Source organism: Protopterus annectens, chromosome 4.part0, assembly GCF_019279795.1.
Source record: "Protopterus annectens isolate FY-2018-M chromosome 4.part0, PAN1.0, whole genome shotgun sequence".
Classification (NCBI taxonomy): Eukaryota; Metazoa; Chordata; order Ceratodontiformes; family Protopteridae; genus Protopterus; species Protopterus annectens.
The window spans coordinates 787833165-787847195 of record NC_056733.1 but is presented as its reverse complement, the minus strand read 5'-3'; the positions used below and the strand labels follow the sequence as shown (position 1 = coordinate 787847195).

Here is a 14031-nt window from a genome sequence, read left to right as displayed (position 1 = left end):
AAACTGAATAACAGTCGAGAAATGCCATTGAGTATGGACCTGACAAAACCTGCTTATGGCCCAAGAAAATACAACCAACTTAGAGTTTAGGTGTGTACAAAATACCAAAGTGCGACAGGATTATACATGGTAGCAAAGCCCTTGAAAAAAAAAAAAGTGGAGGTGACCACTACAGTACAAGCTCAGAGGTAGAAAGCAATTTCCCACAAAATCAAAGAAATGGCCTTCAACATCCAAGCATGCTTTAGGTCGAAAGTAGTAAACAAATGCTCATCATGAAAAGAATTCAAAATGTTGCTCAGATTTTTCGATATCTTTCATCTTGTCTAGATAACACATGAGCTGCCTAGGCAAATCCAAAGCATAAAGAATAGTCTCACCCCCTATTCTGAGGTGAGGAAAAAAGGATGGAAATTTTACAGACTGATTTAAAACCAAGTCTAACTACTTCGGGTGTCAAGAATTAGTCCTAAGAAAAACCCTGTCAGGAATTGCCATAAGTGCACTCAGTTCAGAGACCCTCTTGGCAGTAGTCCGTGCAACTATAGTACATTTTTCTTAGTACAAAATTAAGGAAGAACTATACGGGCTCAGAGTGCCTGGGTCAACTTTTCCAAACGTAACTTTGGTCCTGAGGAGGAAGGACAGACTTTCTTGGAGCCTTAACATGAAGGATGCCTTTCAAAAACTGCTTGACCTGAAATCTAGAACAGGTGGATCTAAAGGCAGACAAAAAGAAATATCTAACATACTTTAACAGAAGAGTTAGCCACAGATCAGAGTTGAAAAGCACACACACATGAATGAAGAGAAATGCCCACCACAAATGCTTCCTAGTTGTGCGTCTTGCGCCATAAAATCTCTCATTTAAAAACATAAAAGATTTCCTATCACGTGGTTGCAAGCCTCCTGAAAAACCTAGAGCACATCATCAGAAAAATGCTGCATGAAATAACTAAAGCTCTTATCTACAGAGTCTGGGCAAGCCCTTGTCTTCTGCAAATAAGTCCTTCCTGTGAGAACTTGGATAACTGCCGCTGACCAGGTGAAAAAGAGGGGAAACCAGTGCTGTCTGAGCCAAGGGAGTCCCCAGCAAGATTCTGGCATGCCAACAAAATCCTGTTTAAGACATTTAGCGGAAGAGGTAGAAAAACATGTCATTACAAGAGGACACACCATCTGTTCCTCCATGTCAGTCGGCTTGACAATCTGGAACAGAACTGGTAGAATTGTCTACTTGGGGGAGAGGCAAAGATCTACTTGAGGAATACCCAACTGATGAACAATGCCCAGGAATACCATACTGTGCAACATCCAATCATGAAGAACTGGCTTTATCTGATCAATATCTCTGCCACACTGTAAAAGACTGATTGAAGAACCAAACTGTGTTGGATGGCAAATTCCCAAGCAATAAGGATGAGTTTGCAATGGCTGGAGAGACAACAAACCCCTCCTTTTAGGTACCACAAACTTAATGTTATCAGTGAATACTGAGGGGGCCTGGAGATGAGATAATGTGCAGAACAGCTAGAATCTCAGGGCCTTTATCTAGTTGATATTGATGTGTTTGATTAATTCTTAAGGAAATCAAACCTAATGAAGTGATACTGTTAGAACAAGCCCCTCAAAGCCAGGTCTGAGACATCAACATACAGCCCCACAATAGGAGGAGAAACCAAAAATGAGAGTCCCAGATTGAAGAAAATCTGGATGACCCACAAACTCCTTCCTGAGGCAAAGGGCAGTCTAGCCCTGTTTTGAAAGGATATCCCTTTTATTCTCTCCTGCATTTTTTTTTGTTCCCCGTTTGCCAGAGGACAGCAGGGATTTTTTTCCCCCTAAAAAACTAAGGGTTTACAATATTTACAATGTAATGACTTCCTGAATTAATTTCCCTCTGTCAAGCAGTTTGAGACTGAGAACTAGAAGGGTAAAACAAAATCTCCATGTTTAAACTAGAGTTGAAATTTTAAGACTGCTTCATCAGAAAACCTCTGGGTATGTACCCAAGAACGCTTTCCCAACACAGCAGGAAGTAGTAGTGGTACTAGGTACAGAATCTCTATAATTCTACATGTTCTTCAAAGCATGTTAAAACACCTGAGAGAGGTTAGAAATTATACGATTCAAACAGTAACTGCATTCAAGTGCTGCAGAACAATCCCACAAGGTGTCAACACCTGAAAGATATAACAGGAAGGACATTTTCTTCTTAAATCTAATCTTACCTTCTAGGCCCACAGGGGAACGACTGATAGAGTTCTGTCATTTTTTGGGAGATGAAGGCTGAGGGTCAGCAATACTGCAGACATTTAACATCTTCCAAGCCTGGCACAATAGCAGGAATGAGCGTAGCTCATGGTAGATTCAGTGGCAGCAGACTATACCATCTCCTCAGCTTAGTGGAAACATTGACTTGTTCCCACAAAAAAAAAAAAAGTGTTTTTTGTGATAGTAGCTGCTTTATTTTCAGGGAAAAACAAAAAAAAAAAAAAGAAAAGAAAACTTGTTTTCCAGCCTTTATAAGCTAGTATAGTCCAGTTTTCAGGTTAGTGCTGAATTCAGGACTGTTACAAGTTTCTGTGATTGCCCACACCTTACTTGGATAGAAGGAAGTTTCTCTGTTCACCTGTGAGAGAGGGGAGCTTTGAGCAGCCTATCTGTCCCTGCAGGAGTGGTTTCAGCCCAGAAACTAGTAGTTTATTGTCCATTTTGGGCTAATTTCTCTTTCATTTCCCTGCTATAAAACCCACACTAGCGCAGTTTTGCGTGTAGGGCAGCACCAGTTAGCTAGGTGCTAACTATTCCCAGCTCCACAAAGTCTACTCTTCAACTTTTCCCTTGGAACTAGACAAACTTTTAACTTAAGCACTCAACCCATTCACTTCTCAGCCCGGCACTTGCTCAAAACTCATAGCAGGCACTAATAAACCTTAGCACTAGGCCCCCCACACACACACTGTAGAGAAGGGCAAGGCGCTCTATTGGACCTTACCAGCCAACCAGTAAAACAGCTCACTGTACCTATCCAGGCATGTCCAAAGGGCAGTTTCAGGTGTACTCTCTGGTCCAACTAGTGAATCTGGGCATTTTGAGGCAATGTTACAACTGCCTCATGTACACAGGCAACCCTCTCCTCCTACCACCAAACACTAATACATACATGCAAGAGATGCAATTATACAGCCAAACTGGAGGCCAAGCTCTCTCAACCCAAGATTGGACCAGACAGTCAAGAGGAGAAGGGGAATTACTTGCATCACACAGCCAGTCTCACATGGACCTAAGAAACCAGCACCGGCAAAAAACACACAAATACAAAAACACACACTGAGGATTTAAATAAAAATCTGCAAAAGCAACAGAGACCTCCAAAGCAGACATCCAACCAACCTCCAGCCCCCCAACACAAACTATGAAACACATACTTCACAAAAACAGTGTGCCACGCAATCACAGCCCTCAAGGCAAAATAACATCCACACACTAGTAATAGGCGACTACAGTCAGACACACTGACGTCCCACTCACTAGGCTGAAGAAGAAGGTTACTGTTAAGCTGCCTGTCGGGTGCCAGGATCCGCCACATAACACAAGCACTCAGGATACTCCAGAACAAGTACAAATACGACTCTGTCATTGTCCATGTTGGTGTGAATGACCTGAGCTGTACCTCCTTGGACTACATGGAGAGACATGGAAGAGCTCTCAGATCACATAGCCCAGGTTGGTATGACCCTGAGTAGCATCCTGCCCTCACCAAGAATGATACCATGGTATAAAGAAAAAATCAATTTCAGCAACTGGCCAAGCTTCTGGTGTCATTCAAAGGGGATCCAGTGTCTTGTCAGCCTGGGATGACATGCTCAACAAGCCATGCTGCTTCGCTAAAAACGGCTTGCACCTGTCACCCTTAGGCTTTCGAATACTGGCCAAGGCTCTTGCCACACCCCATAGTGCCTTTTTTAGTCGAGGCTCAAAAGACAAACCCACCACCGTAAATAGCACAAGTAACAAAAAACTGAGGGTAATGCTACTCAATGCCAGAAATCTAAACCTCAAAATGCATGCACTCGAGGCACTCCTCAGTATGGAGAAAAAAAGATATGTACAGAAACAGAAACCTGGTTTAAGGCTCCAGAGAGCACCCCAACACTACCAGGCTACAACGCATACCATAAATTTTGGCCACAAAACCCAGACCGAAATACAAAAGGCAAGGGCATATCCATATTCATCAAGGATACCCACACCTCCAGGGAGCACAGCATGATGCTTCAGAGATCATCCACGTGCAACTAACAACGGACAAAACTGCAATTCAAATTGTAGCTTGCTACAGACCACCCATGTCCCAGGACCCCCCTTCCGCATTTCCTAAAACACTGAAACATAAAGGTCCTAGCAAACATCCTGATATTGGGCGATTTCAATTATCCAAACATTAACTGGGAGAAATACTCAAGTACTAACTCCCTTGCCCAACATTTCCTAGAATTTATAAACTCAAACGCCCTGGATCAACTGGTCAACACCCCCAACCAGAGATGACAGCATATTGGACCTGGTAATCACCAACATGGGCGACTGGTGTTCCATACCGGAGGTCAACCCCTCCATGGTTAGATCCGCCCATAAACTAATCACTCTGGATATCCACATTCCACCCCAACCACTGGTCAAAGAAACCACTGTGAAAAACTTTTCAAAAGCAAACTTCACGTTACTTAAGACTGAGGTGGAAAGTTTCAAATCCCCCATGCTAAAGGATGCCCAAGCTGCAAAATCCTTTAATAATGCACTTGACGGGCACTTAAAAAAATGCATGGATCGTGCTAGCCCAATCAAAACCAAGACTCACTCCTCCAAGCAAAGTAAACCAGTCTGGTGGACCCCTGCCATAAACAAGCTATACAATAGGAGGAAACTAGTACAGAAGAGTAAAATCCCAAGACGAAGACATCCCTGACAAGTATCAGCAAGAAACTACGATCCCTCAAAATCATCCAAGGCTAGCTTCGAAAGAAAAATTGCCAAGGACTCCAAAGATAACCACAAGGCATTCTTTAGCTATGTCAAGAATCTAAGTGGAAATTCCCAGATCTGCTCCGAGATGGTGCAGAATGGCAAAAAATACACTGAACCGACCGATATCGCCAACATCCTGGCAGACTAGTTCAGTGCAAATTTCACCCCCAAAAGGGCCCATAACCATACCAGAAGAATGTAGTGCCCCTGAAATCAGACACTCAGGTTAAAACATCCCTCTCCAAAGCCAAAAACACAGCATCAATGGGATCGGACGGTGTCCCATGCTGCGCTCTACATGAGTTCAAAGATTAACTAACCCCTCACCTAAACACACTGTTCAAACTCAGCCTCTCCACACACTATGTGCCCATAGAGTGGTGCACAGCAATGGTTATTCCGCTCCACAAAGGTGGAGCCACAAGAGACCCCAGGAACTATCGCCCTTATAAGCTTGACTAGCTTGGTCTGCAAGGCTGTGGAGTGCATCACCATGGATCTCAGAGACATTAGGAACCTCCAAACACTGGACTCTACCCAGTTCGGCTTTAAGGGCAGATCATGCCTCCTAAACCTGGTGGACTTCTTTGAGACAGTTACCAAGGCTATAGATGAGGGAAAGGTGGTCCACACAGCCTACCCAGACCTCGCAAAGGCCTTCAACACCATTCCCCAATTCTGGTATTATAGACAAGCTCACCAGCCTGAACATAAACCCCTACGTCACAAGATGGATTGCCAACTGGCTCACGGACAGAACCCACATGGTAAGAGTTGCGGGAGCTAGGTCTGACTCTAAACCAGTTACAAGTGGCATTCCCCAGAGCTCAGTCTTCCTGGTAGACAACTTCTGAGAAGCCAAAATGATGGGTCAACTGGGGAAGGATGCCTGGACTGGGAAAGAATCATTGGAACTGGGAGGTACCAAGCATTCAGATGAAGAGACTGAAGTTTGGGAAAAGGAAGCCCCTAAGGATGAGAAAGGAGATCTGGAATGGGATCCAATATCAAAAGGCTGGTATTTCAGATGAGACCAAAAAAGAGAAAATCACTCCTGGCGAAGCCAGAAGGGGGCAACGAGAATAAGAGGAGTCTTCAGGTGACTAGCTTTCTGTAAGACTTTGGTAATGAAGGGAGCTGGGGAATAGGCATACAGAAAACCCAACGGCCAATCATGAACCAGAGCGCCCCTGGGTGATTCCCCCATTTGAGGGGGGGGGGGGGAGAACAGGGCAAAATATTTGCTACATTTGTAACTGACCGGAGGCAAAAATCGCAGCAAGGGAGACCCCAGCTCTCAAACATCAGATGTGCCGCTGATGGATTCAGGAACCACGCGTGAGGACTCAGGATAGATCTGCTGAGTTTGTCGGTTAACATGTTGGAACTGCCAGGAATATGTGTTGAAAGAAGAAAGCACCTAGAAGACATCACCCATTCCTAAACTCACATGGCCTCTCTGCACAGGGAATAAGATCACGTTCCCCCTGTTTGTTGATGTACCAGACCACCACCAAGTTTGTCTGACTGCATTGCAATGGTCCTGAGTGGGAGACAGTCTTGAAAGGCTTGCAGTGTTAAAAGGACTGCTCTCATCTCCAAGACACTGATCTGTAATTTGGTCCTAAGGGGATCACATGCCTTGGACAGTCCTTCCCCCAACCACGCCAACAGGGGGGCATCCATGGTCACTGTGGCTTAGGGAAGACAGAAGGGTCTGCCTAGAAGGTCCTGAGCTTGGAGCCACCACGCAAAGTGACATCTGCAAACTTGAGAAATCCTGACAGTCATGGACATAGGATGAAGGTATGCTGACCATTGCACCACAAGGGTCCATTGTAGAACTCTTATGTAATATCTGGCGAGGGACCAATTAAATCACCGCGACCACTAAACCTAGAGCCTGCAAGATTTAGACTGAGGAACACTGCAGAAGACAAAGGCTGCAGTCTCTGACCCAAAGTCCAAAAGGACCCCAATAGATTCCAGGGTCTTGCACGGAGCAAGGTGAGATATGGGCAGGTTGACTGTGATGCCTTGGTCCTGAAAGGGACTCTGTAACCTGTAGCCAGAGTGAGTTGATACTTTGTGGGTGCCATGAGGAGCCAATTGCAAAGGGATCTATTTTTTGTGTTTAAGCCAACATTTTCAACTCATTGTGGTCGTTTCCATTTTGTGGAGGTCCACTACTTATAGACTACCTTTTGGCACATACTAAGGTTCGAAGCCATTGAAATACATCCATCTAACAGGTACTGTGGACTTAACAAACATTACCAGGATTTTTCAATTACATCGAAGGACAGACTAACGCTTATTTGGTTGCGGAATCAATGACTATTCTTTGACTCTAACATTATCTGTTAAAGGACCCAGTTTTGGACTTCTTTCTTTTCACAAGTGGGCTCATTTGGACAATTAGAAGGGACATTTGTTTTAGTAATGTACAAGTGTATTACCAATAACTGTATCTATGGTGGTTCATGTATGGCCTTATAATTCAGTGTCTTATTTAACTCAAGTATAATTGGCAGCTTTTATATTATACTAAGACAAAAAATTTTTCTGTTTAGTTACTCTTGTGTGTTCAATTTAGTTACTAGCTCTGATTTTTTGACACTGTCGGGTTGATGCTCTTGGGAGACGGATTATAATATTGTCTTGGCATACAAGTCACATTATTATTTAGACCTATTTTTTATATGTGGCTTTATATGAAGGAAGATTTAGCCACATAATCCGGACTCAATTGTTATCTTACAATTCAGTTCTCTTATGCAATTGTTTTTGCTATTCTGTTTTTTACTGACATAACATACCTTTGTGTATATCCTACAGTCATATAGATGTCTTTCGATTCTGGCTCTTGGCTTATTTATTCAGGTTCTCTTTTCAGCCGATTTAATATTTATGGTAACAATTGCTCAAACCATTGTTTGACCTAAGCACAGGTTTTTCTCTAAACGATATTATGATGCATGTGATTTGGTATTGTTGATGTAATATTTGTGGAGCTTTTACCTCTTTTTTTCAACCATTTTGTAAGTAGGTAACTTCATGCCCTTTTCTATATATATTGGCCTTACCAACATTTATTACCATTACTATATGATAGTTTGTTGATTTTACTTTGGACATCCAAATTCTGAACATTATATGGGACGAAGGTCAGTAATATTACATATATACAGGTTTGGATGCACAAGTTGGTGTTTATTTATTTTTTAATGTATGGTAGTAGAGATGAATAGTCGGCTACTATATTTATATGTGACCAGTCATGGTTACACACGAGACAAAAAATATTTGTTGATCTATACAATAGTATGCTAATGATACATTATTCGTTTGACTTTAATTATCTGATTTAATAATAACTATACTGTAGTAAGACGAAGTGTCAACTACTTTATAGTACCGCCATATATATTTTTTCTAATAATTCACTTTGGCTATATATAGAGGGGCATTTTGGTTGAGCCATTATTCTATTACATAATACGAAAGTATTTCTCCGCAATATATAGGGACAACATATATACACATTCATATGTATACATATATTGTACTATTAAAGTCATAAATTACCACGTTATTAGCCTGTTTTTTGGTCAAAAACTGTGTTTTGATACATTGCAAGCAATTTATACCATGGATTTAAATGGTATCCTGCAAGGATTATCGGCTGATAAAGATAACCTGGAAGCCTTTGGGTTCAATACAAGAGGGACCAATAGTTCCAACAATGTTGAAGGCGACTCTAAACATAGATGTGGTTTAATTTTTCAAAAACTGACCAGAAATATGAAATCCCCAAGGTCTAATATCTGGCACTTAAAACTATTTAAGGCCTATAAACTCAAAGACATAACACCTAGGGGGTCTAAGGATCCGCCTTCAACCCTTAGTAGCAAATATTGATCCCCAACTTTCACAGGACTGGGCACAAGCCCAGCATCAAGCCTCGATGCTATTTGTTAACACCCTGATTGGTTATTATGAACGGACTATTGAATCACAAGCAGGTGATATTCACAAGGTCCGTCTTGAGGCTCAGAATTTTGAAACAGAAGACTTTTTTAAAGATTATATTACTAACTTGGCCAATGATTTGGCCAATTTAGAACAACTGATTAAGAGAAAAACACACCAATTTCAGAGGGATTTGTCGGATTACGACAAGGGAAAACCATTTGTTACATTCAAGAATGTCAGGTTTACAAACACAGGTAGCAAAAAGAATAATGGCAGAAAGGCCTAGATCAATACTGAGAAAGAGTCCACCATCAGTGGCACGTCGGAAGACGAAACTTCCTCTGCCACAGATTATGATGTTCCCTCACACCAGGTTTCTCCAGCTGCTAAGAGAAAACAGTCAGACCCTTTAGACGCAAGACACAGGGGGGGAAGAAAGCATAGAAACAGGAACATCCAGTTTACATCTTTTACTACAGAACATTGTGAAACGGTGAATAATGTACACAATATTTCATCTTTTGAATTATCATCTGCACACAATAAAGTATTAACTAAAGGTCTCAATTTTGTCCCAACTTAATTTGTTTCTGAACAAAGTCTGCTGAAGGATGTCAATGATTTTTGTAGATTGGTTAATCTTAAAATATTTTTTTCAGATCAAGACTCCCCTCAAAGACCTACTGGTTTCAAATTTGGCAAATCGGAATTTATACCACCGATGGACAAACATGTTGCCATTTTTAAGGAATGTGTCAAAGATTTACATTTTTCAACTCGATACCAACCTACTACACAACCTTAGCCAGGCAGAAAGATTAACAGTAACAGAACTTCAACTAAATCATGATATTATCACTCCAGCTGACAAGGGGGGTGGTATTGTAGTCATGGATCACAGCAAATATAAAGCTGAGGCTCTCAGGCAATTGTCCGATGCTCGATTTTACATTAGGATGGTTGTTGATCCGACACCTAATTTTAAAGTACATGCAGATTCCTTTTTGGATTTAGCGACCGAAGGTATTATTAGTAGACCGGTTTGTAAACAACTTAGTGGTGGAACCTATGGACCAATATTTATATCTTCTTCCAAAAATCCATAAACATCCTACCAATCCCCCAGGTAGACCTATCGTCTCTGGGAGAGGGTCTTTAACTGAACCACTATCTGCTTTCCTGACATATTTAAAGCCATTATTGCCTTATGTAAGATCAAGGATACAAGAACTACTGAATTTTTAATCATTCAGGATTCACAATTGGAAGCAGATTGGTGGTTATGTACATTAGATGTTTCATCTCTTTACACGAGTATCCCCCATGACGCTGGTATAGCTGCAATCTCATATTGGTTGGACAAGTCCGAAACATAATCCACTGGTTTCAATAATTTTCTCATTACACTTACTGAGTATGTGTTGTGTAAAAATATTTTTTACTTTGATGGGCAAGCCTATTGGCAGATCAGAGGAACGGCAATGGGGGCTTCTTTTGCCCCCATATATGCTGATTTATGGGATTTTTTGAACAATCATACATATATGATGGTCATCATAATTTGTACATCAACAATTTGGACATCTGGAGAAGATATCTAGATGATTGTTGGATGGTGTGGCGTGGGGATAAGGCTCAAGTGTTTGATTTTGTTAGCTACCTTAACAACCACCTTTGGGACATACAATTTACTCAACATACAATATCAAGAGATTGTTTTTTTGGATGTAGTAATTTCTAGACAGGAAGACCATACACTGGCTACACGGGTACATAGGAAGTTCCCCCAATATAATACGCTGTTAAATGCATCCAGTTTTCATCCCCGCCACATCATCCGAAATATTCCTAAATCCCAATTTCTACGCATGAAACGCATATGTTCATCAGAGGAACACCATCAAGCTTGCGTACAAGATCTGTCCAATAGGCTTGTTAGTCGTGGATATTCCAGACATCATATTTCCAATACTATTGACCAGACCAGTGAGACTGCGCGTTCTATTACAATACCAACATTCTAGGAATGATGACATCCAACCCTGTCCAGCCGATCAGATTTGCAACCACATTTGGAAACAATACATCTAGATTTAGGGAAATTATTAACAGACATTGGGACATTTTAAAGGCTCATGAACTACTTAATGACATTCTACCAGACAAATGTGCCTTTTTATATCACAGGGGTCGCACTATAAATCTCACTTTATTCACTACAAAAGATATACACCAGCTACAACAGTTCAAACCACTTTGTTTGGTGACCCTTTTGGTGGGATGTTTCCCTTGTGGACATTGTAGCGCTTGTGAGCATATTCTTAAAACTAAGGAATTTTCAAGTAAAAAAACATCTCAGGTATACCAGATTAATATATTTGGAAATTGTAGTTCTGATTGGGTCATATCTAGCCACATGCACCTGTTCCTCTTTTTATGTCGGTCAGACGTCCAGACCATTTAAACTGAGGATCAGTGAACACTTTAGTGCCATTAGAAACCATCGCTTGTCTAATGCCTTATACAAACACACCATCAGCCATCCCACTGCACATTTCAAATTCGTCATTATAGACAAGATTCAATTGCATAGAAACTTTAAAGCAGGCTGGCATGACAAACTTAACATGGAATCTATATGGATTACCAGGTTAGGAGCTTTGTTCAAACCTGGAATAAATGAAATGGAATAACATATCGGCCTGCCCTCTTACGTGTATTGTTGATATATTTAACTATGTGTACACGTCATTTTTTATAATATCATTTATAATGATTCATAATATAAACAAATATAATTGAATTGTTATATATGTTTGTATATATTCAATTAATTTATGAGCAACATGCCATTAAATATTTCTTTATATAATACCAGGATGTAGGGGCTGCTTAACAGTTGACTATCTATGGTTTAGCACTGAAGAAGGCTTAGTAAAGCAGAAACCAGTTTGCCTTAATTTTCAATAATAAATGTCTTTTAGCCGGAGTACCATTGTGCTGGTTCATTTTTGGTAGGATTTACTGTTTTGGTCTGGACCGTGCACTCAGTCCCTCGTGCGTGTGTTTGGTTAGGTTAGTTATGGAAAGACCTTGAAACCTTGCAGACCGAGATGGGATGCTACCACCGTCGTACATTTGGTAAACACTTGGGGGGCTGAGGTGGGTCCAAAGGGCAGGGCTCTGTACAGATAGTGATTGGCCCCCAGCTGGAAGTGCAGGAATCTCCTGGAGGTTCCGTCAATTTTGATGCGCTAGTACTCATCCTTGAGATCCACTGAGCACATCCAATCGTCCATGTGCAGAAGAGACAGAATGGACTGAACAGTGGCCATCCAGAATTTGACAGAAATTTAGTACACAAATTTAGTACACAGAGGTCCAGAATGGAATGGAAGTCACCATTTTTCTGGGCACTAAAAAGAAGCAAGAGTAAGTTACGGACCCTCGTTGTCCTGTTGGGACCTCCTGGGTGGCTCTTTTTTGAATGAGGTCTTGAAACTCAAGAAAGGACAACTTCCTCTGGCAACGAGGAATGTCTGGGAGACATTTTTTGAGCTGGAGGAGGCTGAAGAAAAAAGGTATGAAGTAACCCCTGGGCACGATGCTTAATACCCACTGATCTGAGGCAATACTTGTCCAAACTAGTGGATGGAGGGAGAGATTACCCTTGACTGCCTCCAGGGCAGGACAGCCAGGCAGCGCTTCAAAAGCACTAAGGGGGCTTCTCTGGGAAGGATTTCCAGGAACCCTGGTTCTATGGACCTCCTCCTGCCTCTGGGGTGGCGTCTGTCGAACCCCCTTCCCGGGCCAGAGGAAGAGGATTCCTGTGGAGCATCCTGTAGGGAAGAGAGAGACCTATGGAACCACAATTTTATTACCATTCTGATTTTTGGAAAAGAATCTATTCCTCCTAACTACAGGTTAGTTTCTTTGATAGAGGGCCAAACAGTTGACCCATCAAAAGTGGCATTAGTGACAAGATGCCTTGAAGTTTTCTGCAAACTTGCAAAGGTGAAGCCAGGTATGACACCTAATGGCAATGCCAGTACCCACTGCTCAAGAAGTGGCCTCCACCACTTTGGAGATCATCTAGGCATTCGCTAGGGAAGGCGGAGTAGATAGCTTCACAGAGACCAATTTAAGACTCTCCAGAGGCAGCAACTCAGAAAGGGAAGTGGAGAGTTCGGATACAAGTCGCTTTGCAGTCGGGTAAAGTCTGTCATGTAGTTGGTTGCTCTTAATCCGAAAGTAGCTGAAGCAAACACATGCGTCCCAAAAGGGTCAATCACCAGAGACTCCCTATTCGGGGGACGGACCGTGGAGCTCTGTTCAGGCTCCTTTTTCATAGTAGTAGCAGCACCACAATAGCAACAGGAACACCTTTGCTCTAAAATGCCTTCTCTTAAAGGGGACTAGGAACTTATTAGCTTATTTGGGAAATAGTTCTGTGTCCAGCTCCTTCCATACCCTGCCGGATACAAGCTGGACAAGCTAACTGGCAGGGGGGAGCCACCCAGGTAGATGATGAAACCCATCCTGAAGGCACACAGATTCTTCTGAAGATCCAAAGACTGTCCTACTGCCCAGAAAGCCAATGGGCTGGACAAAGCCCCCCTCCCCACCAGACCCATCCAACAGGGATGGAAAGGCTGACCTCGATGCAGCACAGACGTCCACAGACAGTATTGGCCCTGAGCTGCCCAAAGAAGAGGCCCCTAAAGGGAGGGAATGGTCCGAAAACTCTGATCCTGACCCCCCCTTCTCCCCAGTGACCCACCAAGCCCGGAAGGCTGAGGTGCCACAAGTTAGGAGGGCAACTGAGCTGAATTTGGCAGGGACCCAGACTGTGTGGGAAGGGAAGCAATGCCCAGCACCACTGGCCTCTCCCTAGGGTTGCCCTGATCCTGGGGGACCAAACCCAGAAGGGTTGGTCAGAGAGGAGTTCCATGTATGGCAAAGATCCCCTGGAAAAGTGGAGAAAGATGGCAACAAGCCCAACTCGATTTGGACCTTGAGAAAGCT

General features: G+C 42.4%; 1 protein-coding gene across 1 annotated transcript in view; it reads right to left on the bottom strand.

The window, feature by feature from the left end:
• The window catches only part of LOC122800343 (piwi-like protein 1), a 785589-nt gene that overhangs the window by 551792 nt on the left and 219766 nt on the right, over window positions 1-14031 (bottom strand). The window lies entirely within an intron of this gene.